General features: G+C 36.5%; 5 non-coding genes across 5 annotated transcripts; all 5 read left to right on the plus strand.

Annotated features, from left to right (window-relative positions):
* Positions 1–9,118: 9,118 nt before the first annotated feature.
* LOC131150042 (small nucleolar RNA R32/R81/Z41) lies at positions 9,119–9,205 on the plus strand. The gene has a single exon (XR_009135428.1). It is a non-coding gene; the product is annotated as a small nucleolar RNA R32/R81/Z41 (small nucleolar RNA).
* Positions 9,206–9,379: 174 nt separating this feature from the next.
* LOC131150061 (small nucleolar RNA snoR134) lies at positions 9,380–9,521 on the plus strand. Its single transcript, XR_009135446.1, has one exon. It is a non-coding gene; the product is annotated as a small nucleolar RNA snoR134 (small nucleolar RNA).
* Positions 9,522–9,834: 313 nt separating this feature from the next.
* Positions 9,835–9,928, plus strand: LOC131150035 (small nucleolar RNA Z223). Its single transcript, XR_009135421.1, has one exon. It is a non-coding gene; the product is annotated as a small nucleolar RNA Z223 (small nucleolar RNA).
* Positions 9,929–10,029: 101 nt separating this feature from the next.
* LOC131150040 (small nucleolar RNA Z278) lies at positions 10,030–10,151 on the plus strand. Its single transcript, XR_009135426.1, has one exon. It is a non-coding gene; the product is annotated as a small nucleolar RNA Z278 (small nucleolar RNA).
* A 291-nt stretch (positions 10,152–10,442) lies between these two features.
* Positions 10,443–10,549, plus strand: LOC131150050 (small nucleolar RNA snoR97). The gene has a single exon (XR_009135436.1). It is a non-coding gene; the product is annotated as a small nucleolar RNA snoR97 (small nucleolar RNA).
* Positions 10,550–19,880: the final 9,331 nt, after the last annotated feature.

The following is a 19,880-nucleotide window of genomic DNA, read 5'->3' on the forward strand; positions in this document are numbered from 1 at the left end:
CAATACAATAAGAGGGTTCAACCCGGTACACGATACCCTATACGCATACACATATACATCCATACTCATCAATTACGCAGCGAAAAATGTTTCATCTATCTATATAGCATACCATACCAGAGTCTATACAAAGCTAGGATACACGAACCCATACAATACTAAGGTGTACAATCCCATAATTATTGTACATATTCCGGGTGTCTACAAAAACCATCACTACAACCCGGTTACAAAATCTCGTACCTAATCAGGTACTAACAGCAACTAGTGACACCCTCACTTCTGATTGCTAGGATGCTAATTATGGCTACCTGATGGACCTGAAAACATTGTACGTACATTCGGGGTAAGACACCTTTCAGTAAGGAAGACAGCAGGTTATATTAGTGTGTGGTATACCAGTGTTATTTACGCAAAACATAACATTATACAATACGATACAGTTTGAAAACATTTCCATACAATTCCAGTATTTTCATAAATGCATTCCAGTACATACGATACCCAAAACATACAGTCAGTGTTGTCACACTAATACGCAACTACGCTATGAAACCCGAAGCTTCACAGCGATTACATTGCTAATACGATGTAGCTCACACTAGTATGCAACTACTCCATCAATCCGAAGCCTCACAGCGATTACATTGCCAATACGCAACTACTCCATGAAACCTGAAACTTCACAGTGATTACATTGCCAATACAGTGTAGCTCACACCCCTTGGTGACCAGCCGGGATACATAGTGATATTTCACACCCTCAGATATAAAGTTGGACACTCTCGCCCACGATTTTCACACCTGTACATGGCGCAGCGTATGGTAATTAGCTGCCACATAGCTATTTCATCGTACGGTAATTAGCCGCCACTAGCTGTTTTACAAATATCTGGAACAATTACATACAACCATACATACCACACTTATTTGGTTTATGACAAATCATATCATTTTCCAATTCATGTATATAGTTTATACAAATATGGATAACAGTCATCTCAATAATACAATTTAAACAAAACTAACGGTTTCCCAAACAAAGCAAAGATGATACCCAAAATCCCCCAAATTTTCTCAAAAACTGTAACCCAAAAATCCCATATTTTTACCTGATAGATTTCCCCAAATAATATACCAAAACATACATACGATCGTAGCCTACAAGCTTGCCGATCCCGATTTCAAAAAGTAATTGATATAAACTGAATCTCTTTACCTTAACCCGAATTCCAACTACAAACTCTACGGTCCCCAAAACTACGAACTAAGACTCCAAAACCTACAAACCACAATACAATACACGCTTACAATTCATACTACTACACATATTCTGAATCAGAAACAAAAATCGAGCCTCACCTCGATTTTAGCCCGAAACCCAAAATCGCTCAAAATGAAATTCTGATCCGTTAGAAACATAGAGAATCCTTCCCTAATCCTCACAGTAATGTCCAATTTTTGAATCAGGCGACGAACGGCGAAGCAATCAAGAGAGAGAGAGAGAGAGAGCTTTGAGTTCTAGAGAGAGAGAGAGAGAAAATCAAGCTACTTAACTTGGAAGCAACCTCTTTGGACATTTATAGCCCTTTGACTTGGGTGAATTCGTCGACGAATTGGCGTCCTCGTTGACGAGTATGCCATTACCTTCGCCGACGAGACAATGGCCTCATTAACGAGTCGAGGTTCTAGATTTTTTCCAAAATCCCTCGGGATCTCTTCATCGATGAGACAATGAATTTCGTCACCGAGAACAGAAGAGACTTCGTCGACGAACTCTGGCTTCATCGGCGAAGCTTGTACAAATTACCACTTTACCCTTCTTTCAAATATTAAATCCACATACCACAGTTCGGGTTCTTACAGTATGTATGTATTTGATATGGGGCTACTATGTGGGTGGCCGCCGACTCTTTCTAGAGTCGAATATGCGTTTGGGTATGTAGTTGAGTTGGTAAATAAGAGATTACAAATTTCAAGGATGAAATTTTTGCAAGGAGGGGAGGTTGTAAGAACCCGACCTGAGATGAGTGTATTAAATAAATGAGGAAAAGAGAAGGAAAGTTTAAAGGGAAAAATTTGTAGGGCTCATCGACGAGGCTTCCTTGCTCGTCGATGAGGCTTCCTTGCTCGTCAATGAAGCCTCTTGTTTAGCTCGGTGACAAGATTTCGTAGCTCGTCGACGAGGAGATGCTGAGAGATTTTGAGAAATCCTAAAATCTTAGGCTTGTCGACAAGGCCACCTTGGCATTGATGAACTTCCTTTTGTGTCCCGTCGACGAGCACGTCGTCTCGTCGACAAGTCTGGCCGGGTCAACTTGTTTATAAATATCTTTGGTTTTGCTTAATGGTTAAGAAACCAAAAAACTCTCTCTCTCTTTCTCTCTCTCTAGAACTCGAATCTTCTCTCTCTCTCTCTCTCTAGGATTTTAGGCCGTTAGTTGTAGGAATCTATGATTTGACATTACCACGTGGATCTGGAGGGGAATCTTTACGTTTATAGAGAATCATAAATTCGTTTCGAAGATTTTCGGGTTTTGACCCAAAACAGAGGTAAGGGTCTGATTTCAAATTCCTTTCGGTATATATGTAGTAGTAGGAACTATAGTGAAGTATAGTTCTTGGATGTTTAGGTTTTGGGAACTCGGTTCGTAGTTTTGGAGTCGTAGAGTTCGTATTTTGGTATTCGGGAAAAGGTAAGGGGATTCTGTTTATATCAGTTATTTTTGAAATCAGGATCAGTAAACCTGTAGTTTACGATCGTATATATGTTTTGGCTACTTATTTAGGAAAATCTATAGGGTCAAAATGTGGGATTTTCGGATTACAATTTTTGGGAAAATTGGGAGTTTCGGGTATCATCCCTATTTTGGTTGGAAAATCATATGTTGTATAAAACTATAGTATTGAGATGACCGTACCTGTATTTATATTAAACTGTACTTCTCGAGCTGAAAACAATATGATTTGTGTATGCTCATATAAGTGTGGAATGAACTGTTATATGTAAAATGTTCTGGGTTTTGTAAAACAGCTAGGGGCAACTAATTATCGTACGCTAATGAGTATAAGAACATGAGTTCTAAAATTGTTCCAGGTTTTGCAAAGTAGCTAGGGGCGGCTAATTACCGTACGTTGTCGCCATATCCTGGCTAATTACCGTGAGCGAGAGTGTCTGGCTCCATATCCGAGGGTGTAAAATATCACCAGTTTGTAATGGCTGGTCACCGATGGGTATGAGCGGACACCGTACTAGAAACGGTATAGCTATGAGGCTTCATTTATTACAGGGTATCGTGTGCTTGAGTGTGACAACACTGACCATATATTTGGTATCGTATGTACTGAAACGGAATTGTCAAAATACTGGAACTGTATCGTGTTATGTTTTATGTTGAAATAACACTTGTACGACACATACTAATATAACCTGCTTTCTTCCTTACTGAGAGGTGTCTCACCCCGAATATACAAATATTTTTCAGGTCCTTCGGGTAACCAAAACTAGAATCCTAGCGTCTGGAAGCGTGGATGTCGGTTAGCTACGTTTAGTACCTATGTAAGTACAGGTTTTGTAACCGGGTTGTCAATGTTGGGTTTTGTAGACACCTGAAGGATGTACTGTATTTTGGGAACATTTATTCCAGTTATGTAAAGACTCTGGTATCGTATGATGTATGTATAGAAAGAACAATTCCGCTGCGTATTTGATGAGTATAGATATGTATATGAATGTGTATAGGGTGTATGTGTACCCCACGGGGTCGGACCCTCATTCAATGCAGTATCATGTATGTTTTAATTGATACAAAGACAGGTTATGTTACTATATTCAAACCTAGGACCCATCCACGGGTTCGGGACGTGACAGGAACTGTAACCTATTACGTATAAGTGATTGAATCCCTAGCTATGCTATCCTATCCCCTAGGGTTTCATCACAATCAGAGAAGTAAAAGTGCATGGAAATTAAAGACATGGTATTTAAAGTGCAAAATTAAAATCAAAGCAGAGTAAAGAACATTTATTGAAAACGACTTCAATTGCAGCTCGAAGGCCTGTCACTAGTAATCGAGAATACAATCGAGAACCAACTATCTGCATGGCAGCACTCAGGACTCGAAGGTTGTCACAAGCCTTCGAAGAATCCAAGCACGAACCAAACAAAAAATTGAATGGAAAGCTGTAAATCTAATATAAGTGGCACCCAACGACTCTCTAGGTCTCACTAACCAAAGAGGGGCCAAAGGGGAACCCTAATCACATTTGAAGCTAAGTTTTATACCCAAAAGGGTTTACAAGAATTTGAATTCAAATCAGGAAAATTTTGCAGAAAATATAGCGAAGAATATTGCTGGGCTCGCGCCTGGCAACCTGGCCGCACCATATTCTTCCCCTAGTCACGCCCTGGTCGAGACTCACGAGATCTCAACTTCAATCAGTCTTTGTTCTGCCGACCTGGTCGCCCCTTAGGGTCACTTGGTCACACCAATGGTCGAACCTCTTAGCATCTCAATTTTAGTCTGAACCTTAGAGTCTTCCTTCTATGACATGGTCACCCCTTGTGCTTGCTGGTCACGCCACATGGTCGAGCAAGGTCTTGTTTGTTTTGATGAACTAAGGCTTTGGGGGCTTGGTTGAGCATATGATTGAACCTTGTGCTTCCCAATTACTCCCTTGGCTTCTTGTATTACTTAACTCCTTGGTTTTAACTTCATTTTCCTGAAACATGAACAAACCATGCATAACTCCAAACTATGATAAAGGGTAAATACAAGATAAATGAGGACAAAACATAAGTAAATGGGGGCCTAAAATAGTGCATTTTAGGGACACATCACAGCCCCCAACTTACACTTTGTTAGTCCTTGAGCAAAGAAAAACTAGGAAACATAAGCTTATACTCTCACACATCCATATTATTTAGAAAATCATTCATGAGAGTTGGCTTTGTGATTTTCCCATATTGTTTTTATTTTAATAAATCTTGTTTGGGAAAAGCTAATCTTTGCTTGTGAATCTTTGCATCCATATTGTAAGATCCAAAAGCTTACATATTGTTCTTTTGATAAAACCTTTTCAAGCTTAAACCCTAATATCCATTGTGCTTGATTTTTGATAAAATATTTTTGTTGGATATCTGCTTAAGGTTTTAAAGTCTCTTTGAAAATACTATCTTGAATTAAGGGTCTCACTCTCACATATATACATACACACATTATTGAGAGTTGACATATAGATTTACAAGGTCTCACTCTAGCATAAATCTTCATAATTTGTGAGTGCATATTTTGGGCTGTAATTGTTGTACACATCTGCTTGTATTAGAAGCATTTATTTGTATACAATATTTGATTATTTGTTGTTTCCCAAAGTATGGTCGGAAGAGGGAGACTTGCCCTATGAAAAGTCCCGGACTAGTTCAGACCTGGTTAGGAGAACTAAGTGCACTATCCTGTTAATGTATTGTATTAGGTGTCGCTCCACCCGTTAAGCGAGCCATAGTGGAATCCTCTTGCTTGTGAGCTTGAGGCGAGGACATAGGCAGTATTGGTCGAACCCCGATAACATATCTGGTACAACTTTTATTTTTTCGCACTTTCAATTTCAACACATGTATGTTTTATGTTTGATTTAATATAGGCAATACATGTATTTGATTGGTTGAATATTTTATTAAGTTTATGATTATATAGAAAGACCCTAGGCTTGTGTAATACTGTTTGTGAAATTTTAATTGACCTAGGAGAAAAGTTTTAAATATACAATTCACCCCCCCCCCCCCCTCTTTTTGGAATACACCAATTCCAACAAATTGTCTCCCCATCCTATCTTCAAGAAAACTAAATCTCCAAAAGTAACTTAAGTTGCAAAAGTAATTCAATAGTCAACATTTTGTTTGAGATATATTCATCTCTAATTTAAAATTTCAAATATAGCAAAAGATTAATAATGCTTAAACTGTAAAATGTTTAATTTATGAGAAATAACCTCAATTAATTATGATTATAGCTTTAATAAGTCATGTGTTAATGTATCAATTAAAAGATTATGAAGCTTTTTGTTAAGCTTCTTTCATTGTTCCTCACGAAGTTTATATCATTGCTTCTTATGAAACTTCTTGCAATGCTTCTTATAAAACTTTCCATACTGCTTATGAAGCTTCTTAGCTTGCTTAAGGTATTTCAATAATGCACATAGTATACGTTCTAACTATCTTAAAAATCACATATAAACACCCACTTCATTTTTATCAATCATTAGAATATAAGTTCAACATGTTTCAAAATTTTCCTTGTTTTTATATTTTTGCCATGTTTTAAAGCCAAAATTTTATTTTTGTCTTCATGATTTTTTGGACACCTTGATCCCACCACCAACTTTCTTTATTAGCCAACTATTTCTTCTAAACTCACCTAAAATCTCTTTTGTTGTCTTTTAAATAGAGCTAGCTAATCCTATTAGAAATAGTGTTTGCAACTACACTATCCTTGATTTTCCAATCAGCCTCCTTGATCATTTTATCTTTCAACATTTTTCTTATAATAAACATCTAACCAAGGATGGAAACTATTCATAGCATGAATGACCTAAAGTGCCTTACACCTTCCTTGTGCGTAATTAGGCTCCTGAACCCACTTCTCTGTTTGAATACTATTAAAGTTTTCTTCATTTCTCCCTCTCTATAAGATGAAATGGTAGCTCTACTCTTATATTATTTTCATTCCTTTATCCCAATTTCTCACAATGTGACCCCAAATGGAAATCGAGGTTGACACTAGTTTTACCAATGAAGAAATAATCTACCTCTTTAACCATATACTCAAGAGCTATAAGCTCAACCTCCATAATGGATATAAGTCTATCTTCCAAAAATAACTATATTGATAAATTTATACATCCAATAGTTTTCTTCATATCTAATTCCAAGTAGCATCAGAAAACACTTCATCAACATTGACACATTTTTTTTTTTTTTTTTGGAATTGTTGATCTTTTGAACAAACCAACCTACATTCAATTAGGCTTTCATGAATCAAACTAATGCAATTTACTTTTTTTAATTGAACTATGTGACCCAAATTAGTTCAATTGGATCCATTTATTATCTTAAACCAATATTTGCACTAGGACAATTCATTGATAAGGAACCAAATTCAAAGTTGAAAATTATATTTGATGCTATTTGAATTGGTTTGGTACTCAAGTGGGTTGGGTTAGGCTTGACGTATTAGTTTGAATGGAGAATAAACAATATCTACAACCAAGAAGACAAATAAGCACCTTGACAGAAAAGGTGTAACTTAAGGCTATTAATTAAGGAAAATGAAGGGATTGCAACTCCTAAATAAAGAAGCATGACTCTTTAAGACCTTATAAATGAATGAAACTTGACTTTGAATACCAAAATGTGTGTCTTAACTATAAAAAGGGATTATTGGGAGAGATAGGAGATGAAAATTGATCATTTTGAATATTGTTGTTACTTTGTCTTTGCTTATTCTATCCTAACTTAAGTTTCAAACACCTAGACTTCTTTTTTCTTTTAATTGCATGAGTTGTGGATGTATAGGTTGGGATTCAATTTTTGGCATCAAAAGTTTGGCGCACTAGGTAGGGCGCACTAGGCAGGAGAAGTTCGTTTCCACGTGACAATCCTTGTAACTGTGTGTGTGTGTGTGTGTGTGTGTGTGTGAGAGAGAGAGAGAGAGAGAGAGAGAGAGAGAGGAAATGGAGGGCAACTTGATCTACGCCAAAGCAAGGAGCACATAACCTCCAAGGCCCAAGGAGACTAGCAAAAATAAATAAATAAAAGGGAAAGGGAGGGATTCAATGGTCGACTTCAATTCTTAAACAAGAACGAAAATCAACATTAGTAGATGACTACCTCTACCTAGGACGTAACTTTGGTGACAAAAAGCAAAAAAAAAAAAAAAAAATCTATTGTAGTCACCCCATAGGTAGGACCAAGATCTCCATGGTAGTTAAGTTCAACCTCTTAATCCCTAGACCATCGGAGGTGCTTCTCTATCTTGGCCAATTTCAACAACCACGTAACCACTAGTTTCTCAGGAGATCCATATAGGATCTGGTCATTCCTAGCTTATAAAAAGTCATGACTGCATTTTTTTTTATTTTTTTTTTTCAATCCTCTAGGTGTACAAAAGAGTATATGGAGAAGCATTGGACTCATTTGTTGGGCAATCTTGCTATTTTGCTTACAATCTCCATTGAAATAGCACACAAATATTCATATGATTTTCTATTCTTCAGATCCTAGGCAAGAGGGATTGATTAAAGCAAGCATGGTAGATGGTTGCTATCATTTCATAAGCCTTTTGAGTATTTCGAATCTATGGGCTTGAATTATTTCTCTAATATAGTATCACAAATTCGACAGGCGTGATAATATAGTTAAATCTGCACGAAAATAAATTATTGATAAATGCACATCAAACAACATGATTATAATCCAAGAAATTCTCTTTTTAGTTAGATTTGTATGCAAGAAAATATATATTTTAAAGAATAACCCAAAAAGCTACAAGACTAGCCTAATAAATCAAATAATCTCACCTAAAGAACATAGATAGAATGCCCAAGATTGAAAGGCTAATTAGACCCACTTTGTAAAATGGGTAAGTACATAAATCTAAATAGACAGCGTTTTAATTTTAACTAAATTTTTTGTATGACAATTAAAAACCAAATGTAATTGGTTTCAATAATAATATTTTGAGCCGAATTGAAGTATTGTGGAACCCAACCGAGTAGCCCGAATCAATTCAAAACAATTCCGTTCGGTTGGTTTTTAGGTTTGGGCCGAAATTTGTACAGCCCAAACTGCTAGGACAATGCTCGGTTAGGGCTTACAATTTGTTCACAGAGCTCTATATAACGTAGTGTGCCCCCTCTGCCTCAGCTACGCCTTCTATCCGAACCCCGCGCTTCCTCTTCCTCTTCCTCTTCCTCATTCAGCCCCTCAACAGTTCAACCCTCACCCGCTCCTTCCCAATGGCTTTTTCATTCTGCTCGAGGATTTCCTCTGTTTTATTTGATTTTTCGTTCGTATGTCTCTCTGTGTATGTGGAATATGATTTGTTAAATGGTGAGATAAAGGTGAATATGATGAAAGCAATGTATATCGTAGATGATGATCAATTTCAAGTGATCAAGATTTTGCTGCGTTCTTTCTGATCCACACTCTGCATTCTATTTTTTTGTCTCTCATTTTATTAACTGGTTTACAAGATCTGGTTGTGTTATCTTTTTAGCATAATCTAGGGTTAGGGTTTCTGAAGAAGAGCCGATTGCCTGTTGCAATGTATGTCTCTATCCTAGTCGTGTTTCTGTTTAGGTATTGCAATCATCCGTGGTGCGGCACGACGCACCCCGGGCTTCTCTGAAGATCCCATTGAAGAAGAGCGCCCCATTGCTCGTGCCATACTTTTGCCGTTCAGTGTTGCAGTTTAGCCCCAATTCCTCCAGGGCTGATCTGTGTCGAGTAAACGGCTACATCTCTCCCTCTCTCTAATGTTATTTCTTTCAACTACCTCTCACTTCTTGTAGTTTTAGCCTTGTTTTATTCTACCGCTGCTGCAAAAAAAGAATAAAAAAAAAATCTAGTCATGGAGGCATAAATTGAATCCAGGCGGTGCAATCGTTGTGCCTTTGCCCTTTCTTGGTTTTGCCTCTAAAAACACCGGCCATAGCTGCTGCTGCTCTTTTTCTCCGTCTCTCGAAAACAATTTTTTGTGTTGTTTTATTAATTTTGCGATCATTCTATTTTCTGTCCGTTTGATCTTGTGATTTTTTGTGTTCGTTGGTAAGAACATTTGGCAGTGAGGATGAACAGACAGCTTTAGAATGCCAGTTCTGCTTCTGAAAATTCTTGATTGATACAGCTGTTTTGTATTCTGAGCCCTCTTATGAGAAATTCTTAAGCATTGTTATCATTTTTTGTTACTTTAAATTGCCAGCTCTTTGCTGTTTTCAGTTTGTGTGCGCGCGTTAATAAAAGCTCTAGTTGTCAATGATGACTAAATCCATGTATTTTGAGGTGTAGTGAAGCCAAGTCCCTGTTTTTACAGGGAGAACCTACCTGGTTAAGCTGCATTCCATATGAAATTAATAAAAATTTGTCTTGAGGCCATTCTCAAATTTGAAACTTTGTAATTTTCTTGCTCTGTTGAATGCTAAGAGTAACTTATAGAATCACAATACCAATGCTTCTAATCATGTGTTAGCTTTGCAGTTAGTATATTTGACATTAAATTGTTTCGATTGTGTTTAGGAGTGAATTTCAAGACATGGATTTGATAATTTTGTATTACCTTATAGTGTGGCATAGCTTGATGTTTTGGTGTCTTGCGTTTTATAGACTATCCTCTGTGCTTGATTGGGTGTATGCAATTGAGTTTTAACTATGCTCTGCACTTGGCTATAGACTGTTGGTGTAGAGCCTGAAAAACTCATAAATTGTGTGCTGTCATCAGCTTCTTCTCATGCATTTACCACGAGATTGGGGTCAAATCACAGCACCATATTTATACATCAACAATTCTATGCTATTGCTTAATATTTAGATCAATAGCGGATGGAAAGTAATGTGTTGATGTGTTATTTTCGATCCCATGTGTACATGAACTTTGAAATGCTGAGTTTAAATTGGGGCTTGTGAAACAAATTAGTTTCTTAAATCAATTTATTGAAGTTATTGTAATTGCAGGTTGAGCAAAGCGAGGGAAGCACAAAAAGAATTACGTATTAAATCATTTTTATTAGAGAATATCTCATTTTTTACAGCATATTTGGGATTAAGAAAACATTAAGGAAAAGAAAGGAAAGTATTTCATGGTTATAAAGGAAAATAAGAAAGATAATAAAAAAATATTTCATATATAAACAAAAATTTATTTTATATATTATTAATATTTTAATTTTTAAAATTTTTACTCATTAAAATGAATTTTTATTTTTTTAATATTTAATTAAATAATAATATTAGAGAAAATGAGTTTTTTCTTTAATTTTTTTACTGAATAAAACTCAGTAGATTATGTCAATTGGCTAGGAGGTAAATTTGGAATTTGTGGTTCCTCCAAAGGAGAAAAATTACCATCTCCCATAGAAATTTCTCCACTTAGATCCGTAATGTAGAACTTGGCCATTTTGCCTTCCAAATAGAAGATTTTGGAAAAGAAAGTGCCTTATGTGTTTTTGGAGGGAGAGAGAGAGAGGGGTTTCTCTAGGATCCTCTAAACTTGTTCAAGGAGTAAAGCCTTTTAAATTTATTAAAATATCTATGGCAGGTTGCGATGATGCTTGAAGCCAAACTCCCTTAGTGACTACACTTGCTACTTCCCTTTGTCACCTCCCTTTGCTATTAACAATAGAGGGTCTTTGCTTGTGCTTCAGCTTGATTTGGAGATCCCTTTCAATCTCAATTTCCCTAACGTACAACTTGAACTCCTTTCTTGCTTGATTTGAACTCTCCTCTTGCTCACTTCTTGCTCGACCTTGACTCCTTTCTTGCTCTACCTCACTTTCTTACTTGATTTGGACTCCCTCACTCTTCTTGCTTGACCTTAACTTCTTGCTTGATCTCGACCCTCTTTTCACTCAAGCACTCTACCTTTCCTCTTGCCGCAAGCCTTTGCCCTCTTCTTATATTGATTTTGGCATGACTCTCTTCGTGCTCAACAAGCTTCTCCTTCCCACAACCCTTAGTCAAGTAGTCCTCTATTCGTCTAATCTTGGGCCCTCCTTTTTGACCTTTCTCTCTGTTTTCTTCAATCTTACAAGCCCTCTCCAAGTCCGCTAGCTTCTTTGTATTGGTTTCTTTTTGCTGCTTATATTTATTGTGATACTAAGAGATGGGAAGTGCACTATGGTGGTCCAAAGGGAGTCTTCCAATGTAGGCTTGGAAGGGGAAGTTTTGATTTGCTTAGAATCATAGGATATTGCAAAGGAAGAATGATCGTCATCTTTTTAGAGTTGGCTGACTTCAAAAGGTCTCTTAAATCTTGTGAAGAATTATGGGCCAAGGAAAATTTTTTATCCAGGTGAGTTATTATTGGTTTCATTGAACAAGGAACAAGGATAGAACCTCACTTTAAAGTTGAACTCAAACAAGTATGGGAACTACCTTGTCTTTATGGAGACCAACATCAATGTGATGCCATATTTTTACCCTCTCAAAGAAAGGCTCCACATCTTCAATCTTTCAGCAAGAGAAGAAGTCAATGGCCTCCATAATGGATTTGAACCCAATTCTCAATAGTTTTGCTCTCGTGTGCCCTTGCCCTCATTGTGACAAGCCTTTGGTATTCTACTAAGTGGTGGCTTGACACCCATCCCACAAGTAGTGGGGAAGATGAGTAAGTGCATATGTTGTGGGAGAGAAGAGCAGTGATATTTGACTCTTGTATTTCCTCAAATTGGGTAAAGGTAGTCCCAAAACCTTTGTCTCGTTTAAGGATGTTGATGTGGGCCTTAACTTTGGCCTTGGAGCTACAAATAAAGTGATTATTTTGGCCTTGCAATCCCACTTGATTGCTCAATGTCTAATCCCAACTCTCTTTCTCCCTTTAAGCTACATGATGGTCCTTTGGAAGCTGCTAAAAAGCTAGTCCACTTTAGGAAGGTTGTCTTCCTATAGGACCTCCCTACACAAGCAACTACATCTTAGAAGAAGACTCTTTTGGAGTAGGAACCTCCTAATTCTCTAAATGACATTGGAAGACTAGCCTTTGTCCTAACCCTTATATTGGTTTTAACACTTAGTGTCAATCCCAACTTTGAGGATTTGGTTGATAAGCCTAATTTTGAAACTTTGATGGAGTTGGACTCAAACAATGCTTAGAAACAAGTATTTGTTGGGGTCCTTCAAAAGCTGAAATCGATAAGCAAAACCATAAGCGTGTCCTTTGAAGGGTTTGAGGATAGAGCCATATAGTTGTTTAAGGATATTGAAAAGAAAGAGAAGATAGAAATGGGAAACAATCACAAAAAAACTTGTGGGAAGCATTAGAAAAATGGATACCAATAAGGAATTTTAAAGTGCTTAGAATGCATAGTGAACTATGGAAAAATAGAAGAATGCTCATAAATGGAAGAGGCATGTAGCAATTGGAGCCTTTGTGTTAAATCATGTTAAGAAAAATAATTTCTTGGAACATGAGGGGTCTCAATGACAAAGCTAAAAGGAGCATAATCAAGTCCTTTCTCTAGGATTGGAGGGGTGATGTGACGTGCTTACAATAAACCAAGGTAGGGAACAATGGAGCAGCTCTTAATCAATGAACTCTGGGGCTGAGATACTTGTGATTGGATATTCCTTGGAGCAGTAGGTAGCTCAAGGGGTGTACTAGTCTTGTGGAAGCCTAATGTTGTTGAATTGTTGTTGGACCATTCCATAAACTCCTTTCTTAGTCTCTTGTTTTTTTAAAAGCACAAATGATAGCTTTCAATAGATTTTCACAGGGGTGTATGGCCCAAGTGAAGGACCCCCTAAGTCTCTTTTTTAGAATGCGCTCTTTGAGATTAGAAATAGATGGGATGTTACTTGGATTATTGGAGGCAATTTCAACATAGTTGTGTATCCACATAAAAGAAGTAGGGGCAGCCTTGAAACCAGTAGTATGAGAGAATTCCTTACTTTATTAATGTGAAATCTCCCTCTCATTGGTGGCAATTTCACCTGGTTCAACTTTAAGGAGTCGCCTTCCTTTTTAAGAATAGATAGGCTCATAATTTCGATTGAATTGGAACTTCATTTTCCTCACGCGATTTAGTCTACTTTCTAAGCCCATCTCAGACCATTCCCTTGTCTCCTTTGACATAAGGGGAGTTAAATAAGGGCCAACCTCCTTTTGCTTTGAGAATGTGTGGTTAAAACATGATGGTTTTGTGGATTTAGTGAAAACTTGGTGCTTTTCTATTTTGGCCATAGGGAAGGCTAGTTTTGTGTTGTCTCAAAGTTGAAAGGAATAAAAGAAAAGCTTAAGATTTGGAACAAAAACATCTTTGGGAATGTACAAACGAAGAAGATTGTTATTTTTAATGGCATTAAAGAGATTAATGAGCAAGAATTAATCCAGGGTATTAATGATGATTAGAGAGCCAAAAAAGTTATGCTTAAGAAGGAACTATATGAGGTGATTAATCTTAAAGATAGAAATCTAGAGCTTTATGGCTCAAAGAGGGGGATTGTAATAGAAAATTCTCTTATCAAACACCAAATGCTCATAGTAGAAGTAACATCCTATCCACCATTGAAATTGGGAAGTGACCTTAACTAAGGAAGAGGATTTTAGAAAAGGTATTTTTGATTTTTATAAAGACCTCTAAATTGAACCCAGGGCTTGGAGACCTACAGTGGATGACATCAATTGTAGATTCCTCAGTTCTTCCACCACTGAGTGGCTTGAGAGACATTTTAAAGAAAAAAGAAGTGCTCTAAACTATAAAAAATTGCAATGGGGACAAAGCGCCCGAGACGGATGGTTTCTCCTTGGATTTTTTTTTTTTAGGCTAACTAGACCCTCCTCAAACATAACTTGTTAAACATCAAGGAGCTCCATAGATGAGGAAAATTTGTCAATTGCATAAATACCACCTTTGTAACTCTTGTTCCAAAGAAAGTTGGGGTTGCTAACATCAAAGATTTTTGCCCCATTAGCTTGGTGGGAAGAATTTATAAAATCATTGGTCAAAAAAGTAATATCGGAAGTCATTGGACAATATCAACATGCTTTTGTGGCTGAAAGATAGATTATGGATGCTACTTTTATTGCTAATGAAGTGGTGAATGCCTATCTAAAGGAAGGAAAAGGGGCATAGTGTGCAAACTAGATATGGAGAAAGCATTTGATCATGTCAGTTGGAACTTCCTTCTTCATCTCTCAGGGAAATGGGCTTTGGTGAGCTTTAGTGTAGTTGGATTACTTAATGCATCAAAACCCCAAGCTTCTCATTGCTTATTAATGGCTACCCTTCTAATTTATTTTGCTCCTCTAGAAGCTTGAAAGAAATAGTATCACTTCTCCCTTTTTATTTCTGTTTATTTTGATCATAATGGTGCTTAGCCTTATGCTGATGAAAGCTACTGAAGGAGGGATCTTTAGATATCTCAAGGTGGGCAAAAATAGAAGGCTTACAAAAGTTTCTCACATTCCTTTTGCAGATGATACTATTATTTTGTGAAGATGATCCCCTCCATATCCTCAACATTTGATGCATTTTGTTAGGGTTTGAGGTCGTCTCAATCCTAAAAGTGAACCTTGGCAAAAGTAAGCTTATTCCTATTTTTGGGGGAGGGGTTTTCCTTGCTAGTCTTTTGAGTTGCAAGATGGGAACCTTTCCCATTAATTACCTTGGTCTCCCACTTAGAGCCAAACTCAAGATAAAGGAATCTAGGGCCTTATTACTGAAAAGTTCAAAGGAGATTGACAAGATGGAAAATAAATTTCTTATCAAAAGGAAGCAGACTCACTCTTATCAAGAGCATTTTGACAAATATTCCAATTTACTTCATGTCTCTCCTTCCTTTACCAACCTTAGTTGCTAGGATATTGGAGGGAATTCAAAAAAAAAAAAAGATTTCTTTAGGGAAGTTTAAGGAAAGAGTTTAAAACCACCTCGTTAGACGTGAAGGGGTCAAACAACCCGTTTGTTCGGGAGGTCTAGGGTTGAAATCCCTTCTCACTTTTAATAAAGCCTTTCTTAGGAAGTGGTTATGGAGGTTCATAAAGTAGAAAGACCACCATTGGTAGAACATTATTGTTTTTAAATATGGGCTAAAGCACATTGATTGAACAATACACAACAAAAAAGGGCCCTATAGAGTGGGTCCAATGTTTACTTTTTTTGGCATGATGTGTGGATCGATAATCGTAATCTTAGAGTTGCATTTCCTTCCTTATACAACTTGGCTTATGACATAAATTCCCTTATCAGTCATCACCTCCAACTTAGTGGTTAGAGAAATTTATTGGACATTCTTTTTATAAGGAATGGGGTAGATTGGGAACTTCACACTTTCTGAATTCTATAGATTTATCTATAATTTCCTCACCTAAACATCCCTACGACCCAAAATGGGCTTTGAACAAAAATGTCATTTTCTTTGTTAAACCTTTTTATAAAAAGCTCTCACCGTTTGGAACAAATTATAATAAATTCCCTCGAATTCACATTTGGAGGACAACAAACCCTTCAAAGGTTGCCTTTTTTGCTTGGGAGTCAGTACATAGAAATATTTTAACCCTCGACAATCTATAAAAAGAGGGCTTATTGTCACAAATCTGTGTTTTCTATGTATAGCTAACGTAGAATTAATAAACCACATTCTTCTCTATTGCCTCTGAATAAGAAACATGTGGACTTTGGCTTTTTCCTTGACTAGGCAGCAGTGGATTACGACAAATTTAGTTGGAGGGGAGATTTGAGCTTGGAAAGGCATCAAAGCCACAAAGGAGAAGTGAAAGGCTTTGAATCTCATCTGTCTTGCCATCTTTTGGTGAACTTAGAAGGAAAGAAATAAAAGAGCCTTCAATGATTCATTCACTGTTAGTCTTAGTGGCTACATAATCATAATTAATGTATTTTGATGATATCAACCTAATTTGTAGTTCGAAGTTAACATATCCTTGTAGATCAAGTTAGTATAGGTACTAGTGACAAAGACATGAAGGTTCTAGATCAAATGCAAAGATCGAGTGGACATTTCAAGTAGAAAAGATCAAAGTGGACAATCACTCGAAAGAACTTAAAGCACATCCAACAAAGTCATAATGTAATAGGGAATGTTTGAGGTAGGAACTACTGTAACTCTTGCAGTATTGTTTCACGCAAGATCATTGAGCGAAAGTTGAGCAAATACATTTCATATTAGGGTACAAAGTAATTAGGATATCACCAAAACATAAGTTATACACTTATGAGTTTTCAAAGAAATAAAAACAAAGAGTTTTACATAAATATCCTATACTTACTACATTTTCATAAGAGACAAGTTTTAAACAATCTCCGTATTATAAACTTTCAACAAACTTGGTTCCGGTTGGTTAAAATCTCAATCATGCACCTTAAAATTAAGTTAATGAAGAAATAGAGTAAAATTTCGACGGTTTGGCCCAAGTGCATCGACGGTTTCAGGCAAAGAATTAATTGAATTTTGGCCTGAAGGAAGCTATTCACATTTTGGGGGAATTCGTCGATGGTTTGAGTCAAGTTTCTACACCCAAAGGCTATAAACAACTAGTTTTCAAAGTAATAAATTATTTTATTAGCCCAACGACCATAAAATTTCAGGTAGCTCGATTTGCCTATAAATACAAGTCCAAAGGCTTATTTAAACAATGATTTTAGTAATCATATATTATTTGCAAGCACACTTTAATTAGTTCATCATCTTTGTGCTCAACTTCTCTCTTGCTCTTCAATTTTAGTGTGATACATTACTTTGAGAGAGTTGTGTGAGAATTTTATTGTATCAAATATCAACTCATTCAAGGAGCATTGTATGTGTAAATAATTTTCTTCCATTTGTTGTAAAAAGGGTTCTTGGTGAACCTAGTTCAAAGGTTCTTGGTGAAGTAAAGTGTAAGGGTTCTTGGTGAACCAAAGTGTAAGGGTTCTTGGTGAACCAAAATGCAAGGGTTCTTGGTGAACCTTGTTGGAAGGCTCTTGGTGAGCAAAAGAGATTTGTTCCCGTGGTGTAAAGGCTTCTCCGCCAATAAAAGAGTTGCGTTAGTGGATTGTGGAAACCTTGGATGTGACTCAAGGCATGGATGTAGGCAAGGGGTCAAACCACGTTAACATCAGTATTGAGCTTTTCTTCCCTTCTATTTAATTTATATCTTGTGCATGATTTATATCCTATATAATGTGATATAATCATTTGTATCTTACAAAGATTTTATATTTTATAAAGAAAAATGAAAATATGCAAGAGTTTATTCACCCCTCTCTAGACTCGACTCTAGGGCCCACAAGTGGTATTAGAGTAAGATGCTTACATTATCGGAGTAAGTTCTAGAGCAAAAAGATCAAATGGCATATATGGTGAACACCTCTTCTTCCCTAAGATAATCCGTGAACATACCACCGGAGTTCAATAACACCAACTACCTCTCATGGAAAAATCAAATGATCATCTTCATTCAATCATACGATCTGGATATGTGAGAGATCATCTCAAGTGGAGACTTCTCCTTCACAAATAAAAATGGCAAGAAGGAGGATATTCCAAAGATGAGAATGGAGCTATCAATTAGCGAAAAGAGGTTAGTAGAACTCAATTTTTAAGCAAAACATTGTCTTAACTATGCTTTGAGTGATGATGAGTTTAATCACATTAGCAGATGTAAAACTGCAAAAGAAATATGGGATATCCTTCAAAACACATATGAAGATACATCTCAAGATAAACAATCAAACATATGCAATCTAGTTAGATAATATGATATATTTAGAATAAATGAAAATGAAGAAATTACATCCATGATCACTTGGTTCACACACCTCATAAACAACTTAAAGGCACTTGGTAGAACATATTCATTAGAAGATGTTATGATATGGATTGAATAAATATAATGCACAACAAAATAAACAACAAGTAAATGCAAACACAACCTAAATAAGAACAACAACAGATTTTACGTGGTTCAGCAAAGCCCACATCCACAGAAGCAATGGCACACAAATTTCACTATGAAATCACAATGTACACAATACAATTCTCAAAATGATCAATTTCTTCTTCAATATATGCCTAGAATAACATATATAGAAGTTCCTCAGAGGTTTCCCTCCATTTCCCCAACCACTTAATGTTCAAAAATTTAAAATTTAGAAAAGCTGCTCGCAGCCCAAGCACTTTTCGCTGACTAGTTCAGGGCTTCATTGACAATCCATAGAAGACCACTCGTCGATGATAACATGCTTTTGTCGATGAGTCCAGAACTCCGATATTTTCCTGCTCTCAGTATTTTTTCGTCAACGATTTCAAAACCTTCATTGACAAGTTCTTTCTGTCCCCTCGTCGATAAGCACAGGGCATTCGTCGACGATCTCCTGATGTGCTGCCCTTTCATGTTTTTCTTTCTTCCTTTATTGCGTAAGAAAAACAAAGTATAAGAGCCACAAACAACAGAAGATTATATTTAAAATGTTCTCCAAACTTTACTTGAGTCATTAATAACCATTAAAGAAGCAAAAAATCTAGAGAAGCCTAAGAAAGAAATAGGTATTGCCTTAGATTCATCTAGTGCTACTCACGAAGACATATTAGAAGAAGATGAAGATAGTGAGGATGATATAGCATTCTTCACAAGAAAACTTGAGAAACTCTTAAGTAAGAGAAGGCAGTTGGGTAAGCAAATAGAAAGAGAAAACTCAAAACAATAATAGCACTATATGTTGTGATTGCAATAACACTAGGCACGACATGATAAATTGCCCTCTAAATCAAAAAGAAGGGAATTTTCAAAATGGGGATCATAATACCATGAATGTTGCTACTTGGGAAGAAATTGATGGATTATCCACCGATGATGAAATTGAGAAAGAAGCACATTCTTGCTTCACAGCTGATGAACAAGAGGAGATAAGTTTGGATGATGATGATGACGATAATGATTATACTTATGAGGAATTAGTAACTAAATGCACTAAATTATTTGATCAATTAGTTTTAGTCAAAAGAAGGAACAAAAATCTTGAAGAAACATTGTCAAAATGTAAACAAAAGGAACCTTGTCTTTGTTCCTCCTTAAAAGAAGAAAATATCTCCCTTAAAATTAAAATTGAGGACCTTGGTTCAAATGCTTAAAAAAACCATGAAATTTTTTAAGTAGAAGTAGGAAATTTGA

The sequence above is a fragment of the Malania oleifera genome, chromosome 2, assembly GCF_029873635.1.
Source record: "Malania oleifera isolate guangnan ecotype guangnan chromosome 2, ASM2987363v1, whole genome shotgun sequence".
Classification (NCBI taxonomy): Eukaryota; Viridiplantae; Streptophyta; class Magnoliopsida; order Santalales; family Ximeniaceae; genus Malania; species Malania oleifera.